This window comes from Grus americana, chromosome 1 (genome assembly GCF_028858705.1).
Source record: "Grus americana isolate bGruAme1 chromosome 1, bGruAme1.mat, whole genome shotgun sequence".
Taxonomy (NCBI): Eukaryota; Metazoa; Chordata; class Aves; order Gruiformes; family Gruidae; genus Grus; species Grus americana.
The window spans coordinates 3,004,773-3,018,288 of NC_072852.1; positions in this window are offsets into that span (position 1 = coordinate 3,004,773).

Sequence of the window (13,516 nt, forward strand, 5' to 3'; positions counted from 1 at the left end):
CCTTCTTTTCCTTTCCAAAATGATAGAAATTCTAGACAATATTCTTCTCTGCAAACTGTTGCAAGGTCTTCCCTCCAGCTGCAAATGCTGATTGGGTTTGGGCAAGGCAAAGCGATTATTTCTAGTGTTTTCTTTATCTGCACCTTGATATTCTGTGAGCACCTAGGGATACCTAACCAAAACCAGCCATTCATCACAGTAGGTACCGCTGGGACAAAGCGAGGCAGCCTTGCTTCCCAAATAGCAGGGACAGAGCAAGCTAGGGCTGAGTCATTTGCCCTCTGTGCTGAATCTCGTTTACAGGACCCAGAAATCATCAGGCGTTTGTCCCATGCCAGTTGATAACGCATTGCAGCTCGCCCGCCCGTAGTACGTCCTATTTGGTTGAGAGGTGGGTGTTGCCAGTTGAAATCAGATAAGGATTTAGATTTGGGTGTCTTCTCACCTGTAGGCAAATGGCTGCAGGTGTGAATTTTGTAAGCTGGTCACTTTATAATTTGCACAGGTTTGTGTTGAGCTGACACAAGAGAGGAGACCGTGGAAGAAGAGAGCAAGACAGGGCATGTGCAAGGTGGGCGTCCATCCTACAGCCATGAAAGTCCTGTCTGCGGTCAGGCTCTAACATCTCTACGTACAAAATCATGCACAGGTCATGATCAGCGTTAATGAAACCATTTGTGTTCATGTTTTAAAAATGACTCTCCCTTAAAGAGCTGGGGGCTGTTCTCAGGGGTAAGTGCCCACTGTCACATTGAAGTTCAGGAGAGCGGTGAGCGACTACCAGACCCTGGCTCTTGAGAGCCCAAGGCAAGATTCAAGTAGAGGTCTGGGAAATGAAGAGAGAGTAAGCTTGGGGAGTTGAGGTAAGTTGACGGTGATGTTCACATTGGGTTTTGCTGGGTGAACACCCTGCTGTTTTCAGCTCTGTGTTGGAGAGGAATGTCTGTCATCTCAAGTCACCTTCCTGATTGCTCTCAGCTGCTGTTCTCATTGGAGCAATATCAAGTAGGGCCTGGAGGAAAGCACATTTCTAGTTTGATCATCAGTGTGGTGGTGATCCCACAGCACGTTGCTGAGGATATTCCCGCCAGAGAAACCTATGTTCAGCAAAGATACTGTACCCTTCCATAGCCTGCCTGACTTCAAAACAATCCCTGCAATGCAAACCTGCATTCACCAGCCAAGGAGCTTGATCAGCATCTCCCCCTCCCTGAGGAAGGGGGAGATATCATGGTCCTCTTCACACCCTGAATACGGTGTGAAGAGGTCCTGGGTCTTCAAGTCATTGCGAAAGAGCCAGGCAGGTTCCCAGAGAGCATGGGGCACTGAGCCAGGGCTCCTCTGCAAGAATATCAGCTCCATGTGAACAAAGAAGCTGGGTAATTAGAGAGGTAATTAGTTTGGTAATTACTAAGGTAATTAGTTTGATTCTCTCTCAAGCCAGTAACTGCTGGGAAGAGAACACTCAGCCATGGTGCTGGAGGGAGCACCTTGAATTGCTGCAGCAGCTCCCCGCCGGGTTAACCCTTCTCCCTCCTCTGTGGGAAGCAGCACCTGATGTTGCTAGGAACAGGATGGTTCGGAGGGGGAAAAAAAAAAAACCCTAAAAGGTCTTGTGCCCAAAACCTTTTGAGCCACCTTCCAATGACATCCAAAAGTTCTTGTGCCATAGTCAGGAGAGGACCTAAGGTGCCGATCGCCCAGTGGTGATGTATGTATTACAAGGATTTTATGTACCGTTGAGACTGCTGGGGGCACCTTTTGGGGAACCATTTCAAAGTGTCCGCATGACGTTGCTGCTCTTGGGAGATGAGGGTTGTTCCACTGCTCCTTGTGTTAGATCCTCCACGTCCCTTCACCCGTGTGCTGCCTTGCTGGTTTAATGGAGGCATTTCTGCCAGGTTGGGGTGCAGGTCAGCAAACAGAGGTGAGTTTTGTTCCTGCTCAGCTGTCATATAAAACCACATTAATTTTCTGACCACCCTACACAGGAAAACCGTCCCTCCCTCCTTTGCAAGTCCCGTGGGTGGACGTGGGCAGAGCAGCTGTCCCCGTTATCCCAAAGTGTGGGTGACTGCACAGATCAAACTGCAAGTGCTCATTTGGGAGGTGGCGTTGGAGCCGCAAGAAGCGAATCAAATTCCCAAGTAAACTGCAAGCTAAGCAAACTCTTCTTCGTGTTCATCTGTTGCTTATATAGAAATAGCGGGGCTGGAAGGGACTTGGCATATGTTGGAGTCCACTTCTCCACTCCTCCATAAAACCCGATACCAAGAAATTGGTCTCCCATTCCTTAAACCAGCTTGTCATCTCCTTGCAAAGTTGTTCGGAGGTTGGTTTGATTGTGGTGTAGGGGTTTAGTTCTGCAAAGGGTTTAGTGGGAGAATTGTAGTAGGTGGCAAGGAGATGAGGTACTCAAGACCCGTTGATCGACAAGAACCATTTTTGCTAGACCGTCCATAAGAATTTACTGGATCCCTCCCCTGTTTCTTATGTCAGGTAGTGAGGATTTTTTTTTTTTTCCCCCTCTCTGTTTTAATATTATTAACACCTGGGCTGTTTTGAAAAGGTCAAAGTCAGCTTGAATGTCTTCTAATCTGACTCTTCTTAAAAAGCAAGCAAACAAGAAATCTATATTCCACTGTAGCTGCCTTTAAATAGCAGAGCCTGATGTTTTATAAAGGAGGTATTTGCAGAGGTGAGTGAGGTCTGACTGGTAGCAGGCGAGTGCTTATGTGTAGGGGAAGGTCTCGTGATCTCTATTTTCGCTTAAGGTTCCTGCTCCTGGAATCGGGCGAACAAATGAAAATCTCTGCTTTTGCCTGAAAAAATGAGCTTTGCAGGGAGAAGTCTGTGGACAGGATGCAGATATGGCTCCAGGAGCACAGAAAAGGTGAAAGGAACAGAGCATGTATGTATTTGTGGGTTTACACCCCAGAAGCTGATCCTGTTGCTGTTATTAGGACTAACGTGAAGTGCTGGAGAAATGCTGAGCGTGGGACATGTGAGCTGAGGCCGGAGCAGATAGATGGTAACACACCAACTCAGTAGGCAAAATCCTTCTTTCTTTAGCACTGAATCGGAAGGAAATCTCCCAACTCCTGTTCTTTGGTCCCAATTTATTGTCTCGGAGGAGCAGCGAGGGAGTGCCGCAGCAAACGCGTGCCTGGGTTATTTGTTCTTGCGGGTTTGGGGGAAGGCTGCAGGGGAGAGGCAGGGTGTCAACAGCAAGAGAATATTAAATAGCCTCCAGTAAAAAGAAGAGACGGTTGTGAATCCACTTCAGGCTCTCAAGAATGGGTAATGTGCAGCTGCCGCTAATGTTACGGTAAGCGGTGCGCGTTCTGGGATCTGCCTATCGACCCGAGCGCGCTGCCTGTGTGGCACAGGGTCTAGCAAAATCATTCACTCAATGCACCGTGCGTTTTCCTTGAATGGAGAGTGCACCCATTAGGGAGCCTGTAAAACAGCGTCATTATGAATCACTATCAAGTCTCGCCTTGTTGGGGGTTTTTTTGTTTTGGGTTTGTTTGGTTTTTTTTTTTTTTTCTTCTTTAAATGGAAGCTTTTTAATCTGACGTCGTGGCACTTTTGGGGCTTTAGAACGAAGCTGATTGCTGCCGCTGCAGCTTGGTCTGCTGTTACCAAGAAACCAAATAGCATAATAAACCTGTGTGTATCAAACCTTGGTGACTCAGGGTTCCCCGGAGAGACAGTGCTTTTTGCTGTATCGCACCTCCTGCTACCTGCCGTCAGCCTTTTGGAGCTAGCGGTCTTTTGTGTCCTCTTCCTTATGCCGTCCAGCTAGATTTGAGGTTCCTACAGGTCTGAGGGGACCCCGTGGACAAGCTGAGATGGCGAGTCTCATGGCAAGGGGTGCAGAAGGTGGTCTCGCTCACCTTGCTTCCCCAGGAGGCCATGACTTGAACCAACCAGAGCAGCATTTTTGGTCCATGCAGGGGATGCCAGGTGCTCCATGGGGGTCACCGAGGCATCAGGGTATGTGGTTTGTATTTTGAGTATTACTGGGTGTATCATTCAGCTTTTTCATGCCCCCATTTCCCCGGCCTGGTGGAAATAACTATATTAGGCTAGAAAACGCTCTGTAGGTGTTGGAGGAGAGAACGTGTGGGCATGCAATTTTTAATCTACCCACCATGAACAGGCTCTGTGTGTGTGTTACTCTCCTTCTTTTAAGCTTTGCTTTGGACAAGCGGAGCTAAGGAATTGTGTTTGTTCTGTCCTGGAGGTATAAGGTGTGTGGTCACTGTCTGCTCCCTGGGACACCCGTGGTTCATTGGAAAGCTGAAGTGGCTCAGCAGCTCTGCCCCTGAGCTCCCCAGGTATGAAACGGCAGCGCCGGAATAACTGCTTTCCCCCGTTTGATTTAAAAATATCAAAATATCAAAATATCTATTGTCACTGCTGTCTCAGATGCCCTGTGGGATCGTGTGCTACTCGCTTTGTTTCCTTGGATCTCAGCCTGTAATAATGCCACGCACCGAACTCCAGACTACGAGGTGCTGAGGGCAGGCAAGGGGGGTCCCCCCAAAAGTTGCCTGTGGGAAGTTCATGTCCATCAAGCAGAGCCAATCTTTATTAAATGTGCTTAATGTCATTAGGTTGGGGTTTTTTTTCTTTTTTTTTTCTTTTTTGTGGAGGGCAATGTACAACATGACAAGCTTTGACGTCCGACAATTTAAAAACAAGCGGCAGAAACGCCAAACTGATATCCTGCCCCTCCGCCTCCTTCTGAATTTTGACTCAGCCTCCGGTTCTTAAGCGATCCCTTCCCCCAGGCAGAAGTTACTCGCCACTTGATTTACGGGATTACAGAGACATTCATTTTGCTGAGGTCCATCTCTGCTGTCTCTGGGGAGGCTCATTTCCTCCCCGCCACAGGAGAGGAGGGGGAAGGAGAGGGCTCTGGACTCCGAGGCAGGCTCTAAGTGGGCTTTTTCATTTTTAAATCGGGTTTCTGCTCAGAGGTTAATAATTTCAGCTCTGATCCTCCTTAAAAGTGGTGATTAATCCCCCACACATATAGTAGGCACATGTACAAAAAAAAAAAAAAAAAACCCCAACATGATACTGGGCATTTTTTCCCCCAGTAATGAGAGCTATTCATAACGCAGCATCCTTTAAAGATTCCAGTTACCATGCAGAAGACAGCATTGTTCATAAAAAACAATTCAAAGGTGTTTTGTTCCCCAGTTTCTGGTGGGGAAAAAGTCTTCAGAGAAAAGTAATTGTTGGCTTAAAACTTCAGCCTGCATTCAGCAGCAATCCATCACCTCCATGTGTGTTTTGAAGCTTGAGTTACTCAATATTCAGGCTGGGAATACTCAGTAGGAAAGAACAGACTAGGGGCAGCATGAAATATTGCCTGTGAAATTTTTTCTAACCTGCGTTCATTTCATGCCTTTCTCTTTGCTGAGGGACTCAGTGGAGGGAAAAGGACCGAAATCAAAATTCTTTGTTTTGTTCCCATCCTAGGAAAAGCAGTAGGAATGCGGTGACGTGGGGACCCGCAGTCTGGCTCCCTGATGCCTCCCTGGGATGCTAAAATGTCCCGCATCCCTGCAGAGTGTTTGTGATTCTGCAGCAAAGACCAAAATGGCTTCGATGTTACCGCAGGATGCATCATAGAAGCAGTTTTTCAGGGGAAAGAGTTCTTCTTTCCCAGCCTTCTGGGAAAATACCATTTTTGTGCTCTGCCTTTAGGGCCACTGCTAAGGGATAACTCTGACACACTTGGGAAATCGAGGCTCATTAGCCTCCCACCGTGGCCTCTGCTGCATGGACTGTGCTAGCGAGAAGGGAACAGGTCAGCGTAGATGACGTTGATGTGTTGAGCGCTCAGTTTGCTGCTCCTTCAGGGTTCGCATCTCCTGTTTGCACTGCAATGAAAACATGGAGGCTGCCTTCATCTTATATTTAGGTAGCATTTGTCCATGCTGCCCTTCAGCACAGTGTATTTGTCCTCTCGTTGCTTTGCTGGGTGCCATGTGCTGGAGAGGGTGGGAGGGTGAAGGCCATGCTTGCTGTGGCAGGAGAGGCTCACTCGCAACCTAAAGCAAGGAGGTGGGTGAGCTCCTGTCTCGCACCAGGATCTTTGCCTCATCCTGGTGTCCTCTGGGAGCAAGGCAGTCAGTGGTCTCCCTCTGTCACAGCAGTTGGGGTATCTTTAGCCCTGGATTTCCCTTGCTTTGCATCAAGGAAAATGATCAAGATGCATCAAAAAATCCTTTCACAACGTGTTTATACCCACAGCTTAATCATAGAATCAGAGAATGGTTTGGATGGGAAGGGACCTTAAAGATCACCTAGTTCCAACCCCCCTGCCACGGGCAGGGACACCCTCCACTAGCCCAGGTTGCCCAAAGCCCCATCCAACCTGGCCTTGAACACTGCCAGGGAGCCAGGGGCAGCCACAGCTTCTCTGGGCAACCTGTGCCAGGGCCTCAGCACCCTCACAGGGAAGAAGTTCTTCATAATATCTAATCTAAATCTCCCCTCCTGCAGCTTCAGGCCATTCCCCCTTGTCCTGTCACTCCCTGCCCTTGTCACCAGCCCCTCTCCAGCTTTCCTGTAGCCCCTTTAGGGACTGGAAGGGGCTCTAAGGTCTCCCTGGAGCCTTCTCTTCTCCAGGCTGAACAACCCCAACTCTCTCAGCCTGTCTCCGTAGCAGAGGTGCTCCAGCCCTCACATCATCTTTGTGTCCTCCTCTGGACTCACTCCAACAGGTCCATGTCCTTCAACAGTGAAGCAACCAGGAGGTGGTGGCCATGTGTGCCATTCTTGAGTGTCCAAGACTCACAGTAATGGTCTACAGGTAACAGAGTCATCCCCCTTTTACAGAGATCCTGACACCGCCAGGCCCAGATCCTCCAAAATGCTTTGGGTACCTCTGTGCCACTCAAGTCAATGGGTGTTTGACACCTCCTTATTTTGTGGATGGGGATCAGACCAACTCCTGATGCAATTAATGAGCATCTTGCTATTTGTGCTTCTGCAGCAGCAGCACAAGACACAAGAACACAAACCAGGCGTCCCAGTCCTTAACCCTCTGCATGGACAGCATGATGTTTTTCCTGCTGGTAATGAAATTAAAACAAGTTCTTTATTGTTCTGACGTAAAGTATGTATTTGGTAATGGGTCTGCAGCTCTTGCATTACTCAGTGGGGCTGGTCTTTGCCCTTGTGTACATTTGGGTTTTGCTGTAATAGGCAGACCAGAGCTGGGTGGTGGTGGAGAAGAGGTTTGGCAAAGGGCCATAGCTTTTTGCAGATAGCATTTTGCTGCTAGAAAACTTCGCTGAGTTTTGGTGCATGGCTGGTGGCCGTGGGCTGGAAAATAAAGTGCCTACGCTCCCCATGCCGAGTCAAGGGTTACCACTGTGACTGCTTCTGTGGGAACCTTGGTCCAGGAGAGACTGAGGTCTGGATGTGATGTCTGGCTGATCCTGTAATGTGTTTAGGCCTGTTTCGAATCTCTCTCTCGTCAGTGGCTGTATTCAGCGGTTTCCTCCACCTGACCTTTGCAGGGAGCCAGTGGAGGTATGGGGAAGTGAGGCTCATCGTGGGGGTTACAGCAAATGGGGATGGAGCAAGGCTGGGAAACGGGGGCTGGAGTCCTTGTGCTTCTCCTGTCCCCACCTCGTCTTTCTGATGGGTGTGTTGTTTTGTCAAGGCCATTAAAAAGTGGCTGTTTAGGAACCAAAAAGCCCATCAGACCTCACCTGGGTCATGCCACACATTCCTAACAGGGAGTCGCAGGCTAGGAAGTCAGAGCAGAGAGATTTCCAACTCAAACCCAGAGCACGCTCACCTCTGTTAAACAGACCTGGTCTGTAGTTTCAGATGACCGTCAGCATCCTCGGCAACCGTATATAGAAACGTGACTGACCGGCTTTGTCCCCACGTCTAGGAAATCTCCCGTTAAAATAGACTCGGAAAGAAGCCAACTGAAAGTAAAATGCTAAAGAAGGAAACACAAAAGATTGCTAGTACTTAATATAAATTTACATCATAAAGGCCATTTCAGGCTCCAGAGTCTCAGAGACGTGCCTTCATTTGGGGCCGACTTCAGTTTCATGTTAATTTGCTGTAGTTACAGCTACCTAAGTGGATGTGCAATGCCAAGCCTTTCATTTCTTGATGATAATTTTTAAAAGCTATTATTGATCCGTTTGGTTTGAAAGCTTGCCGCAGCTTGAGGAAGCTGGGGAGATGTCTGCTCTGCAGCACAGACAGGACACAAGTGGTTTTTAAAACGATTTTGACCTTCCCACTAGCCACGGTAAGTGTGAGAATAACACAGGCAAATCTCATGCCATTTTGGGTCTGAAGCTTCACGTTATCTGAAAGTTGAGGATGGATGGTTTGTTCCTGGAGTTACAGCTGCTGTTCAGCAAGGGACACGTGCACAGGCACGCACGTGTGTACCCATCTCTCCTTAAACTCTACTCTTTCTTGTTTGTCGTTTTCCATCCCATGGGGGAAAAACAGACCAGGTCCTCACTGAAGGAAAAGGCATATTTCTTTATTTTTATGCAGAGAAAGTCTGAAATCTGTTTCTGTGCATCCTCACCTGTTTTTTTCTGAGCTCAGGGTCTGGAGGGACGTGAAGAGGAGTATTCAAACTCCTTGAAAGTGTGTGTTTGATGGGATGAAGGGGGAGTTGGAGGAAGAAGCAGCATTGACTCAAGGGCTCCCAGCTATAGGTGAAAAGAGGGAGTGGTACAACCATAAGATAAAGTTATCCTGATGTTTTCTTCTCCTGGATTTGTCTCTGTGTCCACCATCTCTCAAAAGCCTGATGTGACCACAGTAGCTGATAGATGATGGTACCTTGGGGTTACTGAACAATCTTCCCTCGAAACAAACAGGTTTATAATAAACATTGCAAGGAGAAACACCAAACAAGAGGTGGATAAAGAAGTGCTCTGAATCCTCTGCCACATGTAAGCAACTGCACAAGGGCCAGGTTCAAGGGGTCTTGAAGCAGGAAAGTTTCTGACAGTGGGGTGATGGAGTGGGAACGGTCAGTGGCTGGACAGTGATGTCTCTTAGCTTCATCTCACATTTTTTTCTGCAGAAAAAGTGGAGGAAAAGGAAAATTTGGTGTGGTTGTTTGTATTTTGCGGTTGAAGCTTTGTATTGCCATCTCCAAAGAAGCTCCTCTTGCCATGGCCAGGATGGGATTGGTGAGGACTGTAACCAGCTCTTACCTCACTGGTTCACCAAGATGAAGGGACCTCCTGTAGTCCCGAGGTCAGAAGAAGATGCCCACTTGTGGGAGCTTTCCAAGCTCTGCTGTGTGCACTGCTACCTGCATTTGTTCAACCAGGCTTGGCTGAAACCAAATCCCGTATCTCCACCCCATGCACCAGGCAGACTTGAAAAATCTTCATATTGAGTGTAACAAGGGAAAGAAGGGGAGGTAAAAGCCATGCAAACTAAAAGGTCATATTGCCATAAGAGCTGGCCTGGGGCTCCTCGCCAGCAGAAGGTGTGAGGTCCTGATCCCTTCTGCTGCCACACGTTGGAGCTGTTGGCAATTGGAGCTGTAGCCGCCTCTGCGACCATCCCAGGGACTGAATCCACAGCTTCCTCACGAGAACCGCCTCTGATCCACAGCTGCTGAGACAGGCATGGACCAGCAAGACACCTGGGCATGGCGACCACCCATTTTCCTCCTCTCTTTGTTTCAAACGCAGAAATGAGAAGCTCAACCCATTTAGTAAGACTTGAATCGCTGTTTTGTCCCCAGTGTCCCATTCTGCAGCTGATTTACTGAAATCCAAACGGAGCCATCTCTTCCTCTCCAGACAGTTTAGGCACCTCACTCTTCTCTCTGCTGGTAGATTCTGACAGTGATGGGACCCCATCACTGCCACCCCTAGGAATTGCATATGCCCATGTGTGGGTCTGCTTATGTCCGTGCTGTGCTGGAGGAGGCTGCTGGTTCCTCTTTTCTTGCTGGCCAAGCAGGGATTGGCATCACCAAGTGCAGCACCCCGAGCCAGATAATCGATCAATAATCTGTGGCATAAAGCTGGCCTGTAAATCTGAGTTATAGGGTGGATCACAGAACAGAGTGATTGAACAGGTTGTCACTTGGGGCATTATAATGGTTTATGTCTGTAATATCTTGTAGAATAAAAAATAAAATCTGACATAACATCCTGAATTGTCATCTGATAGAGAACGGGATTCTCGGCTGGATGCAGTCTGGTATGCAATGATGTCCATGTCGTTACTATTGGCCATAATTAGCTCCCTTGTTGGCAGTCTCAGAAAAGAGGATGAGCATTGAATTTGTTTTTGGATACTCAACTAGTCTTTTGCCTTAAGCAACAGGATCAAGACATGCAAACAAGGATGTTTCCAGCGCAGGCAGCTTTTGGTGCTGTTAATTCAAATCCTCTCATCAGGATTAAACAGCAACAACAAAAGTTTTGCTCAGCTCTTTGTAATGGAAAGAAAGGAACAAAGCAGCATTTCTTACACCCCCACAAATTGTTTATTGGATTAGATTGATGCTTCTGGGAACAACCTGTTTGCATATGAGCTAAACTCTAGTCTTGCTAAACATCTTCATTAATCAACTCCATCTGGCTTGCCTGCTTTTAGATATAAAAGATATATTGCTTTGATCATTTGCTGTTTACATATTTCTTGCAGTTTGGTAAAACACAGCAGCAAACACACAATAAATACTGTGCAGAACAAAACAAACAAAAAAACCTGAAACATGTTGAAAAGGCTGCCGAACACCTACAAAAAGTGAATCCTACTCAAGTGTGGGCTCACTTTCCCTTGAGGACTACCGAGCATCAATCTAAAACCATGTGCATGGCTTAACGTGGGTTTTACCACCTCCCAGCATTTCTGCAGCACCTCCAAGACACAATGCTGTTGCCCCAAGACTCCTTTCCCTGCAGACCCAATCCTGCAAGGGCTTACATCAGCTGGTTGAGGTGTTAGAGGGGAGAGAGAGTGTGAACATGGGATCTGGACCACGGGTCCATCCTTCCTTCACCACCTTTCTGGGAGATGGAAGACAGGGATTCGTACTGCTCCCTCTGAACAACCTTTGGGTTTTGTTGGTTTGGTTGGTTTTTTTTTTCTGTGCCCAGGCCAGTGTTGGCTCGAGTGTGGGGTGAGCAGAAGAGACCAGATGCCCTCAGAAGGGCACCATGATGGGCAGATGCATGAGGACAGCTGACATGGATACGCATGATGCAATGCTAAGCCAGATATTTTACCTGTATATTTTTAACTGTACTGCTTGCCTTGCCTTCACCCCTGCTCTGGCTGACCTAAGCTGAGGTCTCCTGGTTGTCTGTCTCCAGGAGCAGATACCCCATGATGGGTAACTCTAGAGTGAATGACCAAAAGGACTTTTTTCTGACCTTTTATCAGTTGACAGCATCCTGGGCTGATACCTTTCCACCTCCTGTCTCCCAGGATGCCCTTGCAGGCTCTTCAGAGGCCACCCAGCCTTTCTGCTACGTGCCATGGCTAATGCAGGGATCGACTCACAGTTCCCCATGGCTGAGGTGTGCTGAGCCACGTCCTGTCCCATTTGCAGAGTCCTGAGGGCCAGAGCCACTCCTTCTCTGCTGCTCCTGCCCCATGGCCTCCCCAGGGACCGGTCCTCTCCTGTGGCATCCCTGGCCAGCTGGGATGATGGGGAAAGGGTTTCCATGGCGACAGGCAGCACACTGAAAATCTCTCAGCACATTATTTTCCCTAGTCTGGCCAGCTTGGATGGCAGGAGGAGATACGAGAGCCAGGATGTCCCCACAGACATGCCCTGTCATCACATCTGCCCCATCCACCCCACTGTGAGGGCTGCCAGACAGCTCTCCTCCCCACAGGTGTCCTGTGGTCCTGTCACCCAACTTCCCTAGAAAGCGTTCCACCAAAATCCCCTGCATGCCTGCTTGCTGCTTTCCTTTCCACGTGCCAGCTTGCCCCGGGTCGCTGTCATGCTTGCTTATGGACACAACCCTCTCAGCTCAGTGTCTCCTCCACCCCATGCACATGGGGCCTCTTGCTTTCACTCCATCCATCCTCTCCCCATTGCTCCTTCTCATGCCTTTGTGTGTTATGCACATCCCACAGGCCAACACAGCTCGCAGGGGCTTTCTGAGTTCAGCAGTTGACAAAGATGCAACGAGGTGACTCAGAGGCAGATACGAGGCTACATGTCGGATCATCCAGGCCCTTGGTCCAGCAGGATGTTTGGTGACATGGAGGCTGGTGACCAACTTACAGACATGGTGTCACACTGAGCTCTTCCCACTGTGCCTTTCGCTTTCTCCAGCCCCTGTATGTCCACATCCTACATGAGCCATCACAGCAGCAATGCTCTCTGCTACTCCAGTCCATGAAAAGACCTCTTCTTTCTTCCCAATACTACAAAGAGACTGTAAATGGTATGTAAAAACACATCAGGCACTGAAGATGGCAAAGTGTTGGTTTGGTGTGCAGGGGGACAGGTGAGGGACATTTGTTATACTTCTTCCAGAACTGTCCTGAGGGTGAGCAAGGCTTTGCCCTCAGCCAGGAGCTGTGCAGCCACCAGCTGATCTCCAGTCAGAGAAGCAGGATGGCACTCAAGGGGCCACGTTCTTGTCAGCTGCTAGAGCTCATGGTGCACAGCCTGGATGTCTGCTTTCCATATAGAAGGCAGCATTCCTCCTGCCAGCCTCTCTGTCCCCTTCTCTGTTTGTTGTAATGCAGTTGGATGACTTCTACCCTTGTGATGCCCTGGTGTGAGGCAAACTCTACAGTGAGGAGGCTTTTTCAAAGGAGATAGTGCAAAAGAGCCCAAGGCTTTTTGGCTGTGTCATTGTCATAGGTAACATGGGACAGAGGTCATTCATCAGCCCTGAGACACAGCATAGTGCGGTTGTTTTCCCATGCTTGAATTTTCTTCTTCTCCAAAACAGGGAGACCAAACCCAGTCTACAGCCTGGGAAGGGTCTTTTGGCCCATGCAGACCTCCGAGGTCTGGCCAGTGTCTGGGAGGCTGCTCGTCGTAGTCTGACTGTGACAGATAGCCCACCACTAGCTTAAAAGTATGCGTAATTTTATGCTGGAGTTTGATCCTGTGCCCTGACCTTGTCTAGTTTGCTGTAATAGATGTAGCTTTCTATGTCTGCTCCTGTCAGGGAGGCGGTGAGTCGCGGTGGTCAATGACAATAGGGTTTGGATTGACCTAAGGACACATCTGTTCACAGCTGCTGGGCTCTCCCCAGCAGTGAATCCTCATGCGTGCTCTTGTTAAAAAGATAAACATTTATTCTAGTCATTTCCAAGGTATTCTGGAGGGGTGAAAAAGATTTAAAGCTTTAAGGTGTATATAAAACACGATCCATGTATATTCTCCATCCCTGGAAGCGTTCAAAGCCAGGTTGGATGAGGCTTTGGGCAACCTGGGCTAGTGGAGGGTGTCCCTGCCCATGGCAGGGGGTTGGGACTAGATGGGCTTTAAGGTCCC